General features: G+C 40.2%; 1 protein-coding gene across 1 annotated transcript in view; it reads left to right on the forward strand.

The window, feature by feature from the left end:
- SPRY1 (sprouty RTK signaling antagonist 1) overlaps window positions 1-23,642 on the forward strand; it is an 89,186-nt gene extending 65,544 nt beyond the window's left edge. The window contains exon 3 of the transcript XR_013446451.1: window positions 23,558-23,642. The gene's annotated coding sequence lies outside the window, so the exon portion shown is untranslated. The remainder of the gene's footprint in view (window positions 1-23,557) is intronic.
- The last annotated feature ends 1,262 nt before the right edge of the window (window positions 23,643-24,904 follow it).

Raw genomic sequence — 24,904 nt, forward strand, 5'->3', positions numbered from 1 at the left:
ACAATTGAAACCCTTTCTGTTTCCACCCCAATCCTATCACTACCTATCCTCTTTCCCCGGGGTAAATATGTGTTTGAGATTTATGCATATTAATAATTATAGCTTTAATTCATTCACTTTCACTGATGTATAGTATTCCAGTATATGAGCATATTGTAATTTATTTACTTTCAAATTGATGGACATTTAGGAGACAAGGGTAAGGTGGGTGAAAGGTGTGATTAGAGGTGAGTTATTTCTAGTCTTTGTTTTGGGAGATGGGTTCAACAGATGTTTATTTCATTATTTAAAAAAATAAATAAATAACTAAAAATAAGCCTAACATTCACGGTCGAATGATGACAATGTGTCATGGACCAAGGATCATGATTAATACAATTAATGCACACCAGATTACTAATAAAAATGATAACTGTATTAGTTTGTTAAGGCTGCCAAACAAAGTACTACAGACTAGGTGGCTTAAACAATAGAAATTTACTTTTCCTCAATTGTAGAGGCTAGAAGTCCAAGATGAAGGCGTTGGCAGGGTTGATTTCTTCTGAGGCTTCTCCTGGGCTTATAGATGGTCATCTTCTCCTCCTGTGTCTTCCCTGCATCTGGTTCCTAATCTCCTTTTCTTATAAAGACACTAGTCATAGAGGATTAGGGATCACACTAATGACCTCATTTTAACTTGATTACCTCTTTAAAGACCCTATGTCCAAATACAATCACATTCTGAGGTGCTGGGAGTTAGGACTTCAATATATGAATTTGGGGGGACACAAGTCATCCCCTAACAACTGGTATCGATAATGCTTCAAAGACATTCCCATAAAGGTCTCTTTGTACAAATAAGTGCAAGTTTCCCAGGGGAATCCACTTAAGTATGGAATGGCTAGATCATATTACAGAATACTATTAAATGAATGACAACAACGATGTTCGCATAGTGAAAGTTTGAAAACACAGCAGTAACAATAGCTAGTATTTCTCGAGTGCTGATAACTACATAATGCAAAATTATATTTAATTTTTACCACATCTAATTTGAGGTAGGTAGGTATTATCATTATTCCAATTTTACCAAAAAGGAGACTGAAGCTTACAGAAATTAAGTAATCTTTCGAAGGGCCCAGAGGAGCTAGTGATCAAGTTGGGATTCTAACCCAGGTCTGCTTGTTTCCAAAGCCCATGCTTTTATACGATAGCAGCCTCTGTGGTAGCTTCATTTGGAGAACACACACACACACACACACACACACACACACACACAATTCCCTACCCGTATGATGTGCTGCGCCGGAGCACAGTCAGCCGCTCTTTCAAAAATCCAGTCATCAAGCTGCACTAGATGTGACTGGAAAAGGAATGACAACAGTCTATGAGAACCGCCCAGGAAAAGAAAGGAGGTACAAATTCCCTGAAAAACAACTCCCAAAGGCACATCCGTGTTGACTTACAAAAATAGAAAAGCATAGAAACCTTGTGGCGGTGGGGCCTTTGCGGCAAGAGCAGAGGCACCACATCCTGTGACGCCAAGAAGTGGTGGCGGAAGGCCCTGGGAACAATGCCACAGATGCCAGCCGAGGAGAGAACGGTGCAGGGGGAGCGGCCGCGTGTCACCCACCAGCTGTGGGACGTGCGCAGGAAGGAAGTACGGCCGCGCTACAGCACGGACCTCCGCGGGTTGCCGGGAGCCTTGGGCAGCCTCAAACACGCAGGGCGCTGTGTATGGCGCCGGTCCAGAGTGAGCGCTCGGAGCAGGTGGTTGACCAGCACGGTTGTTACTCTCTTTATGGGGTCCTTTTCCCCACGACACACAAGACAGAAACCGTAGCCTCTTTGAAGGAGGAGGTAAGAAGCAGGTCAGTAAGCCCTCCATGACTATCCTGTGGCGGAGACATCTGCTCCATTAATCTAATCGCCCCAATCTTCAAGTAACACTTGGGCAAATCGATCCTGGACAACACTCGGGAAGGAAAAGTGGTACTTTTTTACTTTCATAACATGAAAAATCTGAATATGTTTGCCTTATCACACTAACACAAGTTGGAAAGGAAAATTCAGAATTTCACTTGAAGCATAAGCAATAGTAGTGTTCAGTAAATGAAGATCCAACTCTTAGGGTGGGGATGCAAAATATACAAGCTCAAGTGATTTGAAAAGATTTTTCTTCTTTTTCCTCTCACTCCTTCCATCTCTTCAGCCCAACTGGAATTTTTTCCCTTGAAAAATTCTAAAAGATCATAGAATTAGGGGTAGGAATAATTAGGTAATTGGGAAGCCATCTTCCTGCAGATGAGAAGATATGCTGAGGTACAGTCTATAATGCTTTTCCTAGTGTGGCTTTGAACAATGTGTCTTTTATTAGATAAAAGTTGTGGAGGTGGGGGCCTCCGTGTATGTCCAGAACAGGTATGGCACAGGGAGGAACGAGGAAGACACTCTCAGAGGCGCACCTCTCCGAACTAGTCCTGATCTGCTGGCAGGAGCTCGGAAGGACAAAAGGGTAGTGAGGACTCCACTTTGATGTGGAGTCACTGCTGTGTGGTTGTGTGTGTGTGTGCAGGGGGCAGGGCGAGGGTAATAAATACCAGGGAGCATTTTGCAATGCATGCAGATCAGCTGAGCACTGGACAAACATTTTTGCCACCAGCTATTTCCCCAAGGCTTCTGACAGTTTGTGCAACTTGTGTAAGACATTCCTGAAAGAGAGGAGCATTTGTTCAACTTATATAACTTCTTTTTATATCATAAGACTAAAGCAGTACTTCCGGGCTCATGTCCTGTTGAATGTAGTCCAATTGAAACTTCTTTCCTTTCCACACTCAGAAACCTGACTACCTGTTTAAATTCCTCCTGATAGCACAGCTTACTGTTTGCCCTCGGTCCTTCTCTGGCCCTCCCATACACACAGATTTCATAATGACATTCCTTCTTCCTCTTGTAATTCTATTTAACTGTTGGGAAAAAAAGAAGCAACAGCTTTTGAACAATTTCTACAATGTGTTCTTAAATTGGATGTGTGTGTGTGTAAAATGCATATGTTTTTTTAAAGCATAGTGAATACTGTGATTCTAGAATTGCAAGGTAAGAGTTTAGCTAATGGAGTTTTGGGGCTATTATGATGTGTGCATAGCTGGGGACACTGCTGCTCAGGAATCTGGGGAATTTGTATTCACATACTTCCTGCCTTGAGTAAAGGAGTTCAGTAAAGCATGTGGAACTTCTTATATTTGTTACAGCTTTTGTTTCCTGACCATTTTTTTTTTTTTTTTTTGGAAGAAATGCTGATAGGTTATGCTTTGATGTATTTTTATTTAGAGGTTTTCAATACAAATTGGTTTAGGGTGTTATGATTGAGTACAAGTCCTCTGATAATCATTATTCTACCCCAGTGCTGCCTAGTTCTTCTGTGGCCTCTTAAGATTTCCAGTTTACCAAAGCAAGCTTGGTGGGTAAGGGAGTGACTTACACAGACTCTCTTTTGTTTAAAGGTTTACAATGTACAGTTCCCCTTTACATAGGCATTCCTATTTGCCTTTCATGGCAGCCCAGGAGTTAAGAGCACAGGTGTTCTTAGATTCATCTGACAGGTGAGGCCATCAGGCTCAGGGAGGTGAAGGGCTTTGGCCCAAGTCATGCAGCTAGTAAGTGGCACAGCAAGGCTTTTTACCCTAAAAGCATTTTTGCTCAATCAGTGCTAGTTTCTACTGTTGTGGTTGTTTCTACCATGTGCCAGTCACTGAACTTAGTGCCTCATGCGCGTTCTTTCTTTCTTTTTTTTTTTAAAGATTTTTCTTAATTTATTTGACACACAGAGAGAGAGAGAGAGGGCTCAATCACTGGGAGTGGCAGGCAGAGGGAGAAGCAGGCTTCCTGTGATGTAGGGAGCCCATTGCAGGGCTCGATCCCAGGACACTGGGATCATGACTTGAGCCAAAGGCAGACCCTTAACCAACTGAGCCACCCAGGCACCCCAACGTTATTTCAGTGAATACTGACTACTACCATGGGAGTTGGCATTAATTACTGCAGAAGAGGAATCTGAGACTCATAGCACCCAGAGTTTTCTCTATCAGAACCAGGTCACTTGATGCACCTCTTTGAAGCTCTTTAAAGTATAGCACATGCAGGAATATCCACCTATGTCTCTCATTAAATGTTAGATCCCTTTGCCCTCTCCACAGTTCCTGTTGGTGCTGGGCTGGGCTTTGCTTTAAGATAATGAAGATAGAAGAAAGAAAATGCACACAGGTATGACACAGTAGTGGCGGAGATTTGGCTGTCACAAGGATGCTCAGTGGGGTGGGGTGCTCTGAACCACGTACTGGGAAACCAAGAACAGGAAGACATCAGTGTAGCCTGAGACGAGAAGTGAAGAAGACATGAGCCGTCTGTGCTCAGTACAGCAGCTCCCAAAGGGAAGAGGCCAATGTGAACTCCAGGCTCTCTCAGTGTCGCACTGCTCTGTGTTTATAATGTCCTGGCATTCTTGACACTGACTGGAGAAGCCTGTCCCATAAATCCATGAGGGCTCTCAACTTGGGGCAATCTGTTTTTGTTTTTGTTTTTAATTGTTGCTATCGTTGCACCCTTGGTATTATCTGCGAGCAATCTTAGTGGATTTGGCAGGCATCGGGCCCAACCTGCCCTGGGAAATGCTGGAAAGTGGAAAATCTGAGTAAAAATCGTTAGGAAAACACAATAACGTGTTCCCAAGAGTTAAAATTAATCAGTTGAATATGTGTGGCTGATATACTTGAGTTTAAAGTTAAGTTTCAAGGTGTGGCCTCTTATAACATTCATGAGGCTGGCTATCAAAAAATTACCATTATTTTTGAAACTTTCTATTTCAAATGATACTGGGTTTTTAATGTTATTCCAAAGTAAGATATGTGATATATCAGAGCTACTATTGGCTCTTCCATGTTTCAGCTTTACCACCTATAAATGGGAATGAAAACATACCTGCTGAGAGGTATGGATTCATTTTAAATTATTGGAGATACCCATCGAAACTATCATCGTGAAATTAAAATGATTATTTGGAAGTATTGAATGTTTATAAGCATAGGTTGATATCTTAAAGAACAGTTGACTGAAAATCATTTTTCTTGTGTGAAAAGGAAGTCTTTTCTCTATGTGGGCTGGTTTCTTTTTGCACAAAAGGAAAGTTAATCTGAAATTAGTGAGATGGAATGATCCAGATATAGACACTGTTCATGTGAGTGTGGTCACATGTGAGGGCAGGGTCAATTCCTGAATGGACAAGCCAGGTTTGGGCAAGAAAATAGAAACCACTCTTTGTGTCTTAGATATAAAGAGTTTAATTGATGATTGGGAACTTGGACAACTTTTGGAAGAGCTGGAAGGAGGGAGGGGAGGCTCACCAGGGCTGTCCCTGAAGGTCAGAGAGGCTGCCCCAAAGGTCAGAGGGGGTGACACCGATGCCCACAGCCTGCAACACATGGCATAGTTTTTAAAAGCTTGTTTGCAAGCTGCTGCACTGCTGGAGAATCTCTGAGAAACTCTCACTAACTCTATCAGCCTATTGGGTGGATCGCAGAAACTGGTCTGTGTATATGTGTGCAAATGTCTCCAGAGAATCCGAGAATTAGCTTCACTTTCCACCTCTATCCCAAGTCCTCATCTATAACTGCAAGGGGACTCCAGGGCAGTTCTCAGGCTTGGAAGGGGTTGGTGATGGTGACAAGCTGGCAGTAGCCAATCTACCACACAAGGCCTACTTCTCTAAATTCTTGAAGAATAAAATTTGATATAATCACTGAACAAAAATAGACCTTGGTATGAGTTCCTTCCTTCCTTCCTTCTTTCCTTCCTTCCTTCCTTCCTTTATGCATTCAACAAAATATGCTTTGAATAGCCAGGCTCTTGCTATGTGCTAGGAAAACTATTGTATTGAGATAGACTAATACCTGCTAGAGTCAGGTAGACCATTAAGATACAAGTAAACCCCACGAGAAATAATGATAGTTTTGGATGATATGAAGGACACAGGTGCTGTTGGGGAGTGGCATTTTAGGTGGAGTGGAGCCTCTCTGCTTGCACGTTCACACAGTGCCTTGTATTAGACTTCTCTGGATGTATTTCTTACTTACTCTGTGAGGTTTTGAGCTCTCGGAGGACAGGTAAGGTAGCCTACTTATAACTGTATTCCTTACAAGTCTTGTGCGGTAGAGTAGGCCCCAGATAAATATTAGTTGGACAAGTGTGGGCCACAGTTCAGAATTCCATATAGCGTCAGGTGGCTCCAGGTGAATCAGCTGGATGAAATGTTTTAGTTTTGTGTGTGATTCACATACTTATGTAAACAAACCTCCATGGTAGGGATTGGTCATATATATTCTTCTGATTCTTTTGTTGAATACCTGGCATCTAACCCTTGACGACTCTGGTTCTCAGAGTTCTGATAAAACAATCCTCCTTTGAGGTGGGGTGGATTCTTCCAGTCTAACTGCGTGAAGGGGGCAGGGTCAAAGGTAACCCAAACTATTACAAGATAAAACATGTCAGTTCATATATTAGACTAGAGTTCCATTGCACCTTGTGATCTCCACTTAAAAGCTTTCTTCTCAGAGAATTTTTCCCTGAGCAGCATGATGCTTTTCAAAAATGATGCAAGTGAAAAATTAAAGCCCATCACAAATTCAGGAGAATAAATGTTTTAGTTTGAATCTTCAGATTAAACATCTATATCAAATACAGTAATTGACATGTTAGTGGAGTAATTGTTTACTGCTCATGAGAATGATCCATGTGGCGAAACTTATAAATAGCTTAATGTAGGTTTGCTCAAGGTTACCTTTTGGGGATAATGTCGAAAGCCCACATCTTCAAAAGGCAGATGATGTAATGAATTATGCCAATCATTTCTTCTTACCTGTTGTTCACAAATGTAAATGAGACTGTAAATCCCATCTCTTCTTTTGTATTTCATCAAAATTGAGAGAGCTGGAAGAAGAAACATGCCAAGAGTTAAGTTCTTCATCTTTTTGGCTGTCTCTCCACAGAAACATATCCCAAATCATCTCTTCTGCTGGTGATTGGTTCTCCCTGGTAAGAAAGTCTTGCACCCGGGATTGATTGGGAAGAAGAGGTTGCAAATTTTGCTGCTATCTGTAAACACATTGTTAAAATGTGGCTAGTTAGAAGGCAGCCAATTCTGAGGACCTTTCTGTGGCTTACCATTTCCCCTTCTGTTTCCCAACTTCCCAAAACTATTAATGGCATATTTTGCCCCAGCCTGTGTTGCATCCAATGATAAACAGATGGATCCCAGCCACAGCATGAAGATGGGAAGTCTGTTTGGGCACAATATGTTTCATATTCCTATCCAGCTGCCTCCTGTTTTGGTCTTCATAGAGCCTGCTGAAAATTCAGGACTTCTCACTGTAATCTACAAAAGAGTGTTTCCACCCTCCCACCCCCCGCTTTCCTCCTCTGTGGCTATAAATTATTTCTCCAGTTGTGATTTATGTAGTGTCTTTAAGGAAGAAAGTCTGGCAGCAACACGAAGAGAAAGATATTCTGGGAGAGCCACAAGAGCACCCCCCCCCGCCCCCCAGGTAATGTCCTGGAGCATGAAACCATAGTTTTCTTTGATTTTTTGACTGTGAAAGAAAACAAGAACTTATTCCCTCTCCCACATCCTTCTCCCCACTTCGGACCAAAGTACATTTAATTACTTCTCAGTGTCATGTTAAGATGTGCTGATAATTCTTCTGAAAAAGATCAGCTTAGACCCAAGAGCAGTGTTGCTTGAGTAGGCCCTCGCATCCCCACGCTGCCTATCTCATTTATCCATGTGGGACCATTTAACCTATTAATTTGGCTTGACTTATCTTGTCTCTATGAAGCCTATGATGGGAGTTATATGTCAAGGAAACATTTCTGGGGAATTTTAATATCCAAAAATTATGGATTGCTATGTTGGCTTTATTTTATTTGCTGTGACAACCAATTAGTCAAAATATTTATTGGGTGCCACTCTAGGCAAAGCACAGTGCCATATGCTATCACGAAATCTACATCATGCCCTGGAATGGCAACGATCACTTAGTTATCTAGTAGATTTTCTTTCCATAATGTGTATAAAGACGACCTACCCTCCTTTCACTTTATTATTTTTTTTAAAAGATTTTATTTATTTATTTGCCAGAGAGAGAGAGAGAGAGAGAGAGAGAGCACAAGCAGGGGGAGAAACAGGCAGAGGCAGAGGGAGAAGCAGGCTCCCCACAGATCAGAGGGCCCGACATGGGGCTCGATCCCAGGACCCCGGGATCATGACCTGAGCTGGCCAGGTGCCCCTCCTTCCACTTCAGAGAAGTGGCTAGCACATTGTAAGCAATTTTGATTGGAGAATGTCATGCAGGATGGAGAAATAATCTAACTTTATAAAGGTTAATATGAGAAGCTGAATTTCAAATCAGAAGGACAGTGAATAAATATGAAATTGGCACAAAGGGAATTCATTTCAAATGGAAGCCTTCAAGGGTGGTAACATAGAAGAGCTGCCACCTGAAAAAGTCAGATGGTTGTCTGTCAAGTGGCCTCAGAACATGGCATACTTTCATGAATTTGTAATGATCTGAACTTGTAGGATCAGAAACTTACTTTATCACTGTGTGGAAAATGAGTCCTTTCATAGGAGTGGATTCATATGTCAAGCTCATAGAGACTGATGTGTAATCACAATGTCAGCTTATTAATTTAGATTAAGAAATAACTGGCAGAGAGATCCAGATTCAAATGCTTTGGTTAGCATATTTTCATTTTTTTCTCTTTATAGGTAGATATACTTCTGTTATGTAATACAAATGATACTCAATTAATTTAAGTCGCTGTAAGTATTTTGTTGTTGGTACTCTACACTCAGATTTAATCTTGATATTTCTTGTCCTTTGACTCAAAAATGTTTCTCCTGGATCTTTCCTCTTCCATATGAATTTTAGGTTCAGCTTAACAAGTTAAACATATGTATCTCAAGAAGAAAAGAAAGAAAAAAAGAAGAATCTATTGTGATTTTTAATTTGATTTGCATGGAATTTAGAGATTAATCTGGAGGAAATGAATGCATTTCTGATGGTGGGTACTCCCATCTATGAATATTTTATATATACATAATTTTATGTTTATTTTGTGTGTATATAGTATAGATAGATTTTTAAATCAGGTCCTACTTTATGCCTTTCAATGAAGTTTAAAAATTTTCTTATGTAGATCTTGCTTACCTTTTGTGATATTTATTACAAAGTGTCTTTGTGTTAAAAATTCTATTTGTTTACCATTTATTATTGGTGTGTGTCAATGAAATTGGTTTTTGTACATTGTTCCAAGTAAATTTGCCAACATATTAGCTCTAATAGTATAATCTACATCCCAGTTTAATAGTGTATAAATTCTCTTAAATTTTCTACACAGTCATATCATCTGCAAACCATGACAATTTATTTTTTTCCTTTCTAGACGTGGCAGAAACATTTAAGACCTTCTGAATATTCCTGTGCTCTCCCCCACATTTCTAGCCCTTTAACAAAAGTTAAGGCCATGTAACTTGCATCTAAGTTTTCAAATTTAGCTATTCATATTTTTCTCTTAAGAGTAGAAGACCTCCATTGTATGTGTAATTAGCCCTTTTTATGTATTCCTGGTATCAACAGTTAAGACTTGTATGTCCTTTTAAATACCTACCTTGGGGCGCCTGCGTGGCTCAGCTGGTTGGGCGACTGACTCTTGATTTCAGCTTGGGTCATGATCTCTGGGTCCTGGATTGAGTCTGCATGGGGCTCCAGGCTCAGTGGGGAGTCTGCCTGAGGATTCTCTCTCTCTCTCTCTCTCCCTCTCCTCCCTGACCCCGCTTGCGTGTGCGCACACTCTGTCTCTCTCTAAAATGCATAAAGAAATCTTTAAAAATTAACTACCTTAGCTTATCTTACATCTTTGACATAAATGACAATATTTTTATTTCTTTCAGTTCTAAGTATTTTTCAATTTGTATTGTGATTTCTTCTTAAGTCCATGCTTTAGAAGTATTTCAGACATGAATTTTAAAAATCACTTACTTAATCTAATTTTAATTAATTATATTAAATAAATATGATCTACCAGATGCCAATTTTTTCTTACTAGCTGAGATTTACTTTGTGGTGGCATGTGAAGTGAAATTTTCTAAATATTCCATTGGTGCTCGAGTAGAATTTTTGTATCTTAATTGGCAGAAGCAGTATACTAGATAGGTTCACAAAATTTTCTACATCCCTATAGATTTGTTTTTAAGAGCTTTAGTGAGGTATACTTTATATACCATAAAATTCACCCATTTAAAATTGCACAATGCAATGATTTTTGATAAATTTATAAATTGTGCAAACATCACTACACTAATTTTAGAACATTTCACCTTAAAAAAGATCTCTCCAGTCCATTTGCAGTAATCCCTGTTCCCATCCTTATTGATTTATGTATGTTTGATCTACCAGTTTCAGAGAGGTATGAATATGAGATGGTTTTGTTAAATTTGTCTTTTTAATACTGTAAATTTTTGCTTTACACATTTTATGGCTGTTTTATTAAGTACATACAAGTTTAAAATTATCATATTTTGTAGGCAAATTGCTCATTTGATCATTATATAGTATCTATCTCTAAAAATTCCTTTTGTCTTAAGACTGATTTTGTTTGCTTTTTATCTAGCTACAACAACCTTCTTTGGGTTAATATTTACTTGATATATCTTTTCCATCACATTAATTAAAATGTTCGTGTCTTTAAATTATATGTATGTCTGTTGGAATCAGGACATATATGTATGTCTGTTGGAATCAGAATTGGATTTAGTCTTTCTGTCTAATCTGATAATCTCCGTCTTTTAACAGATGAGGTCATCTACGTACATGCAACATGATTGTTGGCATATTTGCTTTAATTTCTACATATTATTTGGTGCCTTTTATTTACCATGCATTTTCCCCCCTTTTCTTCCTTTCCTCCCTCCATTTCCTTTCCTGCCTTTTTTTAGTTGACTGAAGTTGCCCCCCACTTCTCTACCAATTCCAATTTGGAAGTTATGTCTTCTATATAAATACATACATACATACATATATATACTTGCATGTGTATGTGTGTATGCATATATATGTATGTGTGTGTACATGTGTATAAAATCCTTGACAAATCTACTTTTACTTTAAAAGTTATTGTCATGTAGCATTTTAGTTCCATCTTGATTTTTACTCTTATACTGCAAAGTATTTTTAAGATTTGCACACATTTATCATTTCTTGGCATAAAACTGTCTCTTGCATCTTATTTCTTCCTTCTGAGTTTGAGCTCTTCTTCCTGAAGTATATATTTTAGAAGATTCTCAGTAGAGAAGCAGAAGGAAGCAAGATGGCTGCCCTTTAGGATTTGTTAGAAAGGAGACCCAACTGCAACTGCTGGATTGCTGAAAGTCTTGAGAGAAGAGAACAAGGCTGGCCAACATCATCATCAAACGCTCTCAAGATTGTCTACTTGCCCTTGCTCCTGTTGAGTCCCCACACTTGGAAGCAGGAGATGGGCTCAGCAGCAGCCAAAAGGCCATGATCCAGGAGAAGCAGTAAGGGATAGAGAGGCTGGAGATTGAAGAAAAGAATAGCAGCAACTGTATGAACAGAAAAGCGACCACTTTCTGGAAGGTAGGATGTGCGAGAAGTGAATCCGAGGCGATATTCAGAAGACAGACCGCGGGGGAGGGAGCTTCCGTCAGCTGCTACCAGCAAGTGATAGAGCTGCGGAGCACAAAATCGGAACTTTTAGAAGTCAGCTCTGCAGGGGGACATAGCTCTAGTGGCTAAGCGGGGTGTGGAACCCTCACTGGGACAGTGTGGTCTTAGGACCCTCGGGGTCACAGAAAGACCGGGTGTGCCTGAGTGTGGCAGAGCTCTGAGGTATCGGAGTGGAGAACCCAGCTGCAAAGACGGAGCCGAGGAGTGGGCTCTCACCTCAGGGTTGCCATAAACCGTGATCCATGGCACAGTTGGGCCACTACTCCTCCAGCAGGGACCAAACAAGCGGCAGAGCCGGGGAGACTCACCTTCCTCCCTGGGGAGGAGCAGCACGGAAGCGCACCGCAGGAATCTGCTTGGTTTGGAGACTCCAAATGGGGTCGTGTGCCGGAGATAGAAATGCTTGGTCACAGGCCGGGTGAGCATGGAGTGCGTGTGGCCGGAGACCGGGGAGATGCGAGTGATTGACTGCTTTTCTCTGGGGGCGCACTGAGGAGTGGGGCCCCGAGTTCTCGGCTCCTCCGGTGCAGAGATTGGGAGGCCACCATTTTCACTCTCATCCTCCAAAGCTGTACGGAAAGCACTTGCAGGGAACAAAACCTACCTAGAGCAAACCGGAGCAGATTACTTAGCCCACCCCCAGCAAGGGCGTGGCAATTCCACCTCAGGCAAAGACATTTGAGAATCTCTGCAACAGGCCCCTCTCCGAGAAGATCAGCAAGAACAGCCAGCCAAGACCAAGTTTACCGATCAATGAGAACGGCAGAATGCCAGCGCTAGGGGAATACAGCACATAGAATTCATGGCTTTTTCCCCCCTGATTCTTTAGTCTTTCAAAGTTAATTTTTTAAATTTTCTTTATTTTTCTCTTTTTCTATTTTTTTTTGAACTTTTCTTTCCCCCTTTTTCAATGAACATCTTATCAATCCCTTTTTAAAAAATATTTTTTAATTTTCATTTTTAGAGTCATATTCTATCCCTTCATTGTAGTTAACCTTATTTTTTGTATATATACATATAAGTTTTTCTCTCTTTAAAATTTTGGGATATCATTTCTTCTAACAGACCAAAATATACCCTAAATCTCTAGTGTATGGCTTTGTTCTAGTCTCCTGCCTGATCACATTCTCTCCCCCACTTTTTTCTTTTGTTTTTTAAAATTTTTTCTTCTTTCTTTTTACAACCGACTTCTTATCAATTCCTTTTATAAAATCTTTTATAATTTTCATCTTTACGGTCATATCCCATCCCTTCATCATATTTACCCTTATTTTGTACACATATAAGTTTTTCTTTCTTTAAAATTTTGGGAGACAGTTTCTTCTAACAGACCAAAATATGCCCAAAATCTAGTGTGTGGCTCTGATCTATTCACCATCCTGATCATATTCTTTTTTTTTTTTTCTTTCTTTCTTTCCCTTTCTTTTCCCCCAGTTTCAGGTCTCTTCTGATTTGTTTAGTGTATATTTTTCTGGGGTCGTTGTTACCCTTTTAGCATTTTGTTCTCTCATTCATCTATTCTACTCTGGACAAAATGACAAGATGGAAAAACTCACCTCAAAAAAAAGAACAAGAGGCAGTACCGACTGCCAGGGACCTAATCAATACGGACATTAGAAAGGTGTCGGAACTAGAGTTCAGAATGACAATTATAAAGATACTAGCTGGGCTTGAAAAAAGCATGGAAAATACTAGAGAAACCGTTTCTGGAAAAATAAAAGAACTAAAATCTAACCAAGGCGAAATCAAAGAGGCTATTAATGAGGTGCAATAAAAAATGAAGGCTCTAACTGCTAGGATAAAGGAGGCAGAAGAGAGAATTAGTTATATAGAAGACCAAATGATGGAAAATAAAGAAGCTGAGAAAAAGAGATATAAACAACTCCTGGATCACAAGGGCAGAATTCAAGAGAAAAGTGATACCATAAGACGAAACAACATTAGAATAATTGGGATCCCAGGAGAAGAAGAGAGAGAGGGGAAGAAGGTATACTGGAGCAAATTATAGCAGAGAACTTCCCTAATTTGGGGAAGAAAACGGGCATCAAAATCCAGGAGGCACAGAGAACCCCCCTCAAAATCAATAAAAATAGATCAACACCCCGACATCTAATAGTAAAACTTATGAGTCTCAGAGACAAAGAGAAAATCCTGAAACCAGCTCAGGACAAGAGGTCTGTAACCTACAATGGTAGAAACATTAGATTGGCAGCAGACCTATCCACAGAGACCTGGCAGGCCAGAAAGGATTGGCATGATATATTCAGAGCACTAAATGAGAAAAATATGCAGCCAAGAATACTATATCCAGCTAGGCTGTCATTGAAAATAGAGGGAGACATAAAAAGCTTCCAGAACAAACAAAAACTAAAAGAATTTGCAAACACGAAACCAGCCCTACAAGAAATATTGAAAGGGGTCCTCTAAGCAAAGAGAGAGCCTAAAAGTAACATAGACCAGAAAGGAATAGAGACAATGTACAGTAACAGTCACCTTACAGGCAATACAATGGCACTAAATTCATATCTTTCAATAGTTACCCTGAATGTAAATGGGTTAAACGCTCCAATCAAAAGACAAAGGATATCAGATTGGATAAAAAAAAAAAAAAAAGACCCATTGATATGCTGCCTGTAAGAGACTCATTTTAGACCCAAAGACACCCCCAGATTGAAAGTGAGGAGTGGAAAACCATTTACCACACTAATGGACATCAAAAGAAAGCAGGGGTGGCAATCCTTATATGAGACAAATTAGATTTTAAACCAAAGACTATAATAAGAGATGAGGAAGGACACTATATCCTACTTAAAGGGTCTATCCAACAAGAAGATCTAACAATTATAAATATCTATGCCCCTATCATGGGAGCAGCCAATTATATAAGCCAATTAATAACAAAATCAAAGAAACACATCGACAACAATACAATAATAGTAGGGGAATTTAACACCCCCCTCACTGAAATGGACAGATCATCTAAGCAAAAGATCAACAAGGAAATAAAGCCTTTAAATGACACACTGGACCAGATGGACTTCACAGATATATTCAGAACATTCCATCCCAAAGCAACAGACTACACAGTCTTCTCTAGTGCCCATGGAACATTCTCCAGAATAGATCACATCCTAGGTCATAAATCAGATCTCAACCAGTACCAAAAGACTGGGATCATTCCCTGCATATTTTCAAACCACAGTGCTTTGAAACTAGAACTCAATCACAAGAGGAAAGTCAGAAAGAACTCAAATACATGGAGGCTAAAGAGCATCCTACTAAAGAATGAATGGGTCAACCAGGAAATTAAAGAAGAATTAAAATCATGGAAACAAATGAAAATGAAAACACAACTGTTCAAAATCTTTGGATGCAGCAAAGGCAGTCCTAAGAGGCAAGTATATAGCAATACAAGCCTTTCTCAAGAAACAAGAAAGGTCTCAAATACACAACCTAACCCTACACCTAAAGGAGCTGGAGAAAGAACAGCAAATAAAGCCTAAACGCAGCAGGAGAAGGGAAATAATAAAGATCAGAGCAGAAATCAATGAAATAGAAACCCAAAGAACAGATGAACAGATCAATGAAACTAGGAGCTCGTTCTTTGAAAGAATTAATAAGATTGATAAACCCCTGGCCGGACTTATCACAAAGAAAAGAGAAAGGACCCAAATAAATAAAATCATGAATGAAAGAGGAGAGATTACAACCAACACCAAAGAAATACAATTATAAAAACATATTACAAGCTACCATATGCCAGCAAATTAGACAATCTTCCAAGTATAAACTACCAAAACTGAACCAGGAAGAAATAGAAAATCTGAACAGACCCATAACCACTAAGGAAATTGAAGCAGTAATCAAAAATCTCCCAACAAACAAGAGCCCAGGGCCAGATGGCTTCCCAGGGGAATTCTACCAAACATTTCAAGAAGAATTAATACCTATCCTTCTGAAACTGTTCCAAAAAATAGAAATGGAAGGAAAACTTCCAAACTCATTTTATGAGGCCAGCATTACCTTGATCCCCAAACCAAAGACCCCATCAAAAAGGAGAACTACAGACCAATATCCCTGATGAACATGGATGCAAAAATTCTCACCAAAATACTAGCCAATAGGATCCAACAGTATATTAAAAGGATTATTCACCATGACCAAGTGGGGTTTATTCCTGGGCTGCAAGGTTGGTTCAACATCCACAAATCAGTCAATGTGATAGAGTACATTAATAAAAGAAAGAACAAGAACCATATGATCCTCTCAAGAGATGCAGAAGAAGCATTTGATAAAGTACAGCATCCTTTCTTGATTAAAATTCTTCACAGTTGGGCTCCTGGGTGGCTCAGTCGGTTAAGCGACTACCTTTGGCTCAGGTCATGATCCCGGGGTCCTGGGATTGAGTCCCGCATCAGGCTCCCTGCTCAGCGGGGAGTCTGCATCTCCCTCTGCCTCTGCCTGCCACTCCCCCTGCTTATGTGCTTGCTCGCTCTCTCTCAATCTCTCTCTCTCTGTCAAATAAATAAATAAAATCTTAAAAAAAATAAATAAAATTCTTCACAGTGTAGGGATAGAGGGTACATACCTCAAAACCATAAAAACCATCTATGAAAACCCCAGAGCAAATATCATTCTCAATGGGGAAAACTGACAGCTTTTCCCCTAAGGTCAGGAACACGGCAGGGATGTCCACTATCACCACTGCTACTCAACATAGTACTAGAAGTCCCAGCCACAGCAATCAGACAACAAAAAGAAATAAAAGGCATCCTAATCAGCAAAGAAGTCAAACTCTCACTGTTTGCAGATGATTTGATACTTTATGTGGAAAACCTAAAAGACTCCACCCCCAAACTGCTAGAACTCATACAGGAATTCAGTAAAGTGGCAGGATATAAAATCAATCCACAGAAATCCATGGCATTTCTATACACCAACTACAAGACAGAAGAAAGAGAAATTAAGGTGTTGATCCCATTTACAATTGCACCCAAAACCATAAGATACCTAGGAATAAATCTAACCGAAGAGGCAAAGGATCTGTACTCAGAAAACTATAGAATTCTCATGAAAGAAATTTAGGAAGACACAAAGAAATGGAAAAATGTTCCATGCTCATGGATTGGAAGAACAAATATTGTGAAGATGTCTATGCTACCTAGAGCAATCTACACATTTAATGCCATCCCTATCAAAATACCATCAACGTTTTTCAAAGAAATGGAACAAATACTCCGAAATTTGTATCGAACCAGAAAGGACCCCGAATAGCCAGAAGAATATTGAAAAAGAAAAGCAAAGCCAGTAGCATCACAATTCCAGACTTCAAGCTCTATTACAAAGCTGTCATCATCAGGACAGTGTGGTACTGGCACAAAGACAGACACATAGATCAATGGAACAGAATAGAGAGCCCAGAAATGGACCCTCAACTCTATGGTCAACTAATCTTTGACAAAGCAGGAAAGAATGTCCAATGGAAAAAAGACAGTCTCTTCAACAAATGGTGTTGGGAAAATTGGACAGCCACATGCAGGAGAATGAAACTAGACCATTTCCTTACACCACACACAAAAATAGACTCAAAATGGATGAAAGACCTAAATGTGAGACAGGAATCCATCAAAATCCTAGAGGAGAACACAGGAAGCAACCTCTTCGACCTCAGCCACAGCAACTTCTTCCTAGAAACATTGCCAAAGGCAAGGGAAGCAAGGGCGAAAATGAACTATTGGGACATCATCAAAATAAAAAGCTTTTGCACAGCAAGGGAAACAGTCAACAAAACCAAAAGACAACCGACAGAATGGGAGAAGATATTTGCAAATGACATGTCAGATAAAGGGCTAGTATTCAGAATCTAGGAAGAACTTATCAAACTCAACACCCAAAGAACAAATAATCCAATCAAGAAATGGGCAGAAGACATGAACAGACATTTCTGCAAAGAAGACATCCAATAGACACATGAAAAAGTGCTCGACATCAGGGAAATCCAAATCCAAATCTCCATGAGATACCACCTCACACCAGTCAGAATGGCTAAATTTAACAAGTCAGGAAACGACAGATGTTGGCAAGGATGTGGAGAAAGGGGAACCCTCCTACACTGTTGGTGGGAGTGCAAGCTGGTGCAGCCACTCAGGAAAACAGTATGGATGTTCCTCAAAAAGTTGAAAATAGAGCTACCCTATGACCCAGCAATTGCACTACTGGGTATTTAGCCCACAGATACAAATGTACTCATCTAAAGGGGTATGTGCACCCCAATGTTTATAGCAGCAATGTCCACGATAGCCAAACTATGGAAAGAGCCAAGATATCCATCAACAGAGGAATGGATAAATAAGATGTGGTATATATATGATGGAATATTATACAGCCCTAATATTTTTCAAAAAAACCAAAATGTTGCCATTTGCAACGACATGGTTGGAACTAGAGGGTATTATGCTAAGTGAAATAAGTGAGTCAGAGAAAGACAAGTATCATATGATCTCACTTATATGAAGAATTTGAGAAACAAGACAGAGGAGCATGGGGGAAGGGAGGAAAAAATGAAACAAGATGAAACCAGGGAGGGAGACAAACCATAAGACACTCTTAATCTCAGGAATCAATCTGAGGGTTGCTGGAGTGGTGGGGGGTGGGAGGGATGGGGTGGCTGGGTGATGGACATTGGGGAAGGTGTGTGCTATGGTGAGCTCTGCCAATTGTGTAAGACTGATGAATCACAGACCTGTACCTCTGAAACAAATAGTACATTATATGTTAAAAAAAAAAAAAGAAGATAGTAGGAAGGGAAAATGAAGGGGGGGGAATCGGAGGGGGAGATGAACCATGAGAGACTATGGACTCTGAGAAACAAACTGAGGGTTTTAGAGGGGAGAGGGGTGCAGGGATGGGTTGACCCGGTGATGGGTATTAAGGAGGGCATGTATTGCATGGAGCACTGGGTGTGATACGCATACAAAAACTAATGATGTAATGTATGGTGACTAACATAACGTAATAAAATAAAATTAAAGTTTCTCAGTGAGAATGTGGTAATAGTGAAGACTTCGATTCTTTGTGTGCATGGAAATGTCTGTTTCATTCTTACTATCGAATAAAAGTTTGTTTGAAGTTAGAATCCTGAATTATCTGGTATTTTCTCTCAGCATGTTGAAGTTATATTCAATTGTCAGCTTATGCCTTCTGTTAAGAAGTCTGATATAAATCTATTATTCACCTATTTGATTTTTAATCTTTGCATGCTTTTATGATCCCCCTTTATCTAGATGTATATTTATATTTATTTACTCTGTACAGCACTCACCATGCTTTCTGAATGTGAGAATTCATATCATTCATCCATTCTGGAAAAACTTTAGCCACTAGGTCTTCAAATTTTACTTCTCCCTCATTCTTTTCTATATTTCTGAAAATCCTGTGATGGGTTTTCTCATTTCCATATTCTATGTTTTTTTAAACTCTCTTCCATATTTTAAAATCTCTTTTTTTCTCTGTGTTAAATTCTGAATAGTCTTCCATAGAGTCTTGGTCTTTTAATGTTTTTAGTTATTTATTTTAGGTCTTTAATCAATTTAAATATATGATTTAATAATATCTAATTTAGAATTTCTGATTATTTTGATTTTGCTATTTAATTCTGTTGTTGTTTTATTGACTCCCAAATGTGGTAGATTCTTCATATATCTTATAATTGTTAATTATGTGGGATCATTTTTAGTAGGACTTTATTTGAATATTGTGCATCTTGAGTTGAAGGTGTATTTCTCTACAGAGTTTTTATTTGCCCTGCCCGAATTTCCAGGGATATAGAGACATAGGGCCAATCTGTGTGTTAACTTTATGGTTTGGGGTCTGAGACTATGTTGCTATTACATAAATCTTAATTTCTAGCTATATGTGATATCCCAACTTCTAGCCAATGGTTATTGATATCCAGGATAGACCTTGAGTCCAGATGGAGCTAAAAAGGTATCTGTCAGTTAGTGGATTCTTTAGTCCACCACACTTTTCCAGCTACTTTTTTTTTTCCCTTTTTTTCCTCCTACAGCCAAATCTCCACACTCTATTCTGCTTCTACCTGGAGGCAGAGACTCTTGTTCATATTGCCTGCCCAGGGACAATGATGCGTCTGGATGGCCCATTGCAGTACTGTAATTGGTCAATCACTGTGTAGCTTGACTATTCTTCCTATACCTACAAACATGATGATGCTATTTAATTCCAAAGTGGTAGCCTCCTGACTTCATTCTTGCCTGTGGCTCCCTTCTTTTATCCAACACCCACAGCAACACCTAAGATTAGTGTTTGATTGAATAAATGGGGACTGTAGCCTAGCCAAGTTGACACATAAAACTGATCATCCCAAGTATTTCCTTGAGAGAACCTGGAGAATGTTACATTTACCCAAGTAATTAGGTATACACTGCTGAGGGGGCAGTAACGTCACTGAGAAACTTAGTGCCTGCCATCCAGAGGAAAGGCTTAATGATAGATGACTTTATAGAACTGAACTCTCTGAGAGCAATGAGGATGACCAGATCTAAAATAATAGAGGTCAGGTAGTGATGCTGAACAAATCGAAAGCAAAGTGGTTATAAGTATGGTAGAGAGTGATCAGGTCATGATCTCACGGTCCTGGGATCGAGCCCCACGTTGGGCTCCCCGCTCAGTGCAGAGTCTGCTTGTCTTCCTCTCCCTCTGCCCCTCTCCCTGCTCACACACTCTCTCTCAAGTAAATAAATAAATATTTAAAAGAAAAGAATCAGAAACAGTTTACACTTCAAATGGACAGTAGTAGTGTTGCTCCGAGGCTATGTTAACCTCTCACCCTCTGTTACAATACAACTCAGAGAGGCTTGAGCCATCTAGACGTCCTCCAGAACATCATACTATTTCACTCTATTAATGACTTGGTGAAGTTGATGATCATGAAGTGGCAAGTATGTTGATAACCTTGATAAGAAAAATTCCCTCCAAGAGATAGAAGATAAACACTGCAATGACTCAGGGGCTGGCCTTAGTGAAATTTTTAGGAGTCCAGTGGTCTGAGGCATGCTGAAACAGCTTCATAGTTGTGCCAACTTCAAAGCAAAGGACAAATTACTGCATCTCCCATCTCCCATCACAAAAAAGAAGGCACAATACTAGGAGCCTAATTGGGTTTGGGGGCATCATATTCCACATCTGGCCCTGCTGCTTCTGTCTATATATTAGATGATCCAAAATACTTCCAGCTTTGAGTGGGATCTAGAGTAGAAAATGTCTCTGTAGGAGGTCCAGGCTGCATTTGGACCATATGGTCCAGCAAAAACTATAATGTTGGAGGAATCTGTGGTGGGAAAACCTTCTGTAAGGAGTTGACAGCAGTCCCAGTAGGAAAATCACAATGTAAATTCCTATGGTTCACAATATAAACAGCTAGGCCATGTTATGTGCAACAGAAGGTTAGATAGGTTTAGAAAAACAGCGGCTGACAGGCTCCTGAGCACTGGTGGATATGGAACACCTGACCAAGGGTCATCAAGTGGTCATAAGGCCAGAACTGTACAGCCAGAGCCAGGTTTTCTAAGACTTCTGAGTCAGTCAGGACCAGCAGCAATTTATTGTTGGATGGAAGTGGTACATCCAGGATCAGGCACGTGCAGAGCTGATGGGCACAAGTAAACTGCAAGAGTAGCGAGTCTAGAACCCCTTGACATTTACCACTGTTGTACTAGTATCCCTTTCCCAGCTCATGCCAGTGTGCCTATGAATATGGGGGATCCACATGACTGCTGGATGAGGCCAGAACTCAAGCTCAGTTTACAATGGGTAGGCTTGGTCTGTGGTAGAGGCTGAAAATGGACTGTAGTTACAATATAGCCAGTGGTGCCCTGGAGTTGGCTCATACTACACACGCCAAATATACGTATCTCTTCTAAACTCTGCATTCATAGACATCACTTTGGGAGCTTGAAATGGCCATGGTGGGAGTATTTTCCCTGCAGAAAGCTATAAATATTATAAATCGGGGCTCTTTTTTCTGGAGAGTTGGTTGTAAAATATTTACCAGCACCCCACTGATCACAGTCCTACTCAAGAGTGGCCTTGAAAAAAGTGGTGAAAGGAAATTCTCCCAATGAGCAGAGCATTGGGTGATGTACCTAGACATCCACACTATGTGGAAATAGAAGTGGCCCAAATAAGAACATATACAGACTCAAGAATGCTGAGAAACAGCTTGGTCAGAAATTTGGAAGGAGAAAAATTGGAAGATTGGGAACTAACAGGTGTGTAGTAAAGGCGTATGAATGGACGTAAAAGGAGGATTGAGTGTGAAGATCTCTGTATGCATGTCAATACCCACCTGAGAGCATCCACCGTGGAGGGAGACAACAACCAAGCAGTCAGAGCTGACCCAGCCAGTTGATGTTAGCCAGCCTTGGACGTGAGCCATTTCAGTGCTGGCACAATAGGCCCATGAACAAAGTAGTAGCCATGGTGGACTAGATGGAAGCCATGTATGGGCCCAAAAGCTTGGGTCCCACTTACTGGGGCTGATTAGCTACTGCCATCGTATGACCATACGACCACAAAAATCTTCTAGTCCTATCAATCCACTGCCTTGAAACTGCTGGCCTGACTGAGCATTGAAATGTCCGTTAAAGGCACAGCTGAGGCACCATCTCAAAGATGGTGAGACCATGAGAATGGGGCACCATTTTCTAGGGTGTGGTATGCATTCTAGTCAATAACCATTATATGGTGCTATGTCCCCAGTAGGTAAGACTTGCATGGGTTCAGGAACCAAGGGATAAAAGTAGGAGTTGCTGTGTAACCATCACATTAAGTGACCCACTTTGAAATTTATGCCTCTCACCCCTGTAATTCTAGGCTCACTGGTTTAGAGGTCCTAGTTTCTAAAGGGAGAATGCTTTTTGGGGGGAATAGCAAAAGTCCCACTGAACGTTAAGTTATGGCTGCCTCCCAGGTACTTTGTAGACTAAGAGAAGAGTCACAAACCTGGCAGGGGTAATTAACGATGGTCTTCAGAAAAAGGTACCGCTTATACAATGGGGACAGGGAAGAATGTGTTTGGCATCCAGGAGATCCACTTGAGCATCTTTTGGTACTCCTTGTCCAATTTCTATCAGCCATGGCCAGAAATGGGTACTGTGACTAGGGAATCCTATCTCTCAGGGATGAGGGTCTTAGTCACCTAACCAAATACTTTATTTAAACCAGAAGAGTAAGCTAAAGGTTACAGAGATCTAGAATAAGTAGTAGAAGAGCCACGCAGTGAGACCAGTTGCAGTGATGGGGACTTTAGTTTGTCCCTCTAGCCTTCCTCTTATAACTTAGTACTGGGGAAAGAGGCCATCACAGTCCTGGAGGAGTTACTCCCAGAACTTACCTGAAGGCTGTGGATATAAGCAACGTAAGGGATATACTCTAGTATGTACATACTGAAGGACTTATTCCTCCACTTGCTGTAAGTGCTGCCAGATGTGCTGTCCACCAGCCAGCCCCGTCTGGGACTTGCCCTTGACTGAAGAGAGCCCTTGCCCTGAGTGAAGATGCTTGGCCCCCTTGTGTCAACTCAAGACAATTCTGAAGGGCCATCCCAGTTTCAAAGCCTCCTTAGAGAGTCAGCTGAAGTCTTAGGTGACACTGAATGGCAACTGTACTTTGCCCTCTGCCCAATCCTGCTTCCTTCCCTTCCTCCACAGATCTTGATCCTGAGAGCACTCTCTAATAAATTCTCTGCATGCTAACCTCCATTTCAGAGTCTGCTTCCTGGGGGGAAGCCTGAAACAGAAGTAGATGTTAGTAGCTGCCCAGAAGAACCAGAGCTGCCACTGCCCTTGCCAGAAGACCTGATTTCTGTGTGTATGGCCACCACCTCGTACTGCTCATTTCTACATCCAAATCTCAGGTTGGTGTAACTGCATGGAGGAGCTGTAGTTAAAGGGACTCTTGGAAATTTAATATTTAGCTTTCCAGTCTCTACAGTATAGGAAGTTAGGCTAAAGTGGGGTTTGAATGGGTGTAAATTGGGTGAGAAAACTTACAATATCTGCCATACTCTCTTTACTATTCAAAATCCATTTATTCTCGAACACATAAACATCCAAACAATAATAGCAAGAACAACATACTCCTGGCTGACATAATGCCATGATTTCCTACAAATGCACTCTCACCCTCTCCTCAAAATGGCTGAGCAAAAAGTCAATCACCACATCTACTCTGAGTGATATTCATTTCTACTTTAATTCACTCATAATCCCATTTTCTTATCCTGTATCCTAGGGACTAGATTATAAAATTAACACCACTAATGCACCTTATTTAAGGTAATGGGGAAAGGGAGATGGATAAAAAAATCAAGAAAAAAATTAGGTAAAACCATCCTCGTCTTTTTACATCTGGTCACAAATTTATTGTAGACATTTATAATTCCTTTCCTCTACTACCCATTCTGGTTTTGCTAAGCTTTCATCCAGCATCTTGTTTGGTTGGGGTTCTTTCTCTGGTGATGCAACCATAATTTTCATGCCTGAAACATCTGAGTTCTTAGTGATCTTGCTTATATGGGGTTGCTGTAGTCTTTTGGAGTGTTCCTTTCTTTTTAATTGTGGTAAATTATATATAACATAAAATTTACCATTTTAATCATCTGTAAGTGTATTAGTTCAGTGACATTAAATATATTCACAGTGTGTGTAACCACCACCAGTGTTTATTTCCATAACATTTTCGTCATCCCAAACAGAAACTCTATACCCATTAAGCAATAACTCCCCATTCCACCCTCTAACACTTGCCTTTAGTTATCTCTATTCTACTTTCTGTCTTTTTGAATTTGCATATTTTAGATTCTTCATATAAGAGGAATTATATAATATTTCTCCATTGGTGTCTAGCTTATTTCACTTAACATAATGTTTTCAAAGTTCATCTATATTATAGCAAGTATCCAGATTCTTATGCCTTTTTATGGCTAATATTTCATTGTATGTATATACCCATTTTATTTATTCATTCATGTGTTGATGGACATTTGATTTATTTTCACCTTTTGGCTATTGTGATATACTGCTATGAACATTGTTGTACAAGCATTCAGTTCT

This window comes from Halichoerus grypus, chromosome 3 (genome assembly GCF_964656455.1).
Source record: "Halichoerus grypus chromosome 3, mHalGry1.hap1.1, whole genome shotgun sequence".
NCBI lineage: Eukaryota > Metazoa > Chordata > Mammalia > Carnivora > Phocidae > Halichoerus > Halichoerus grypus.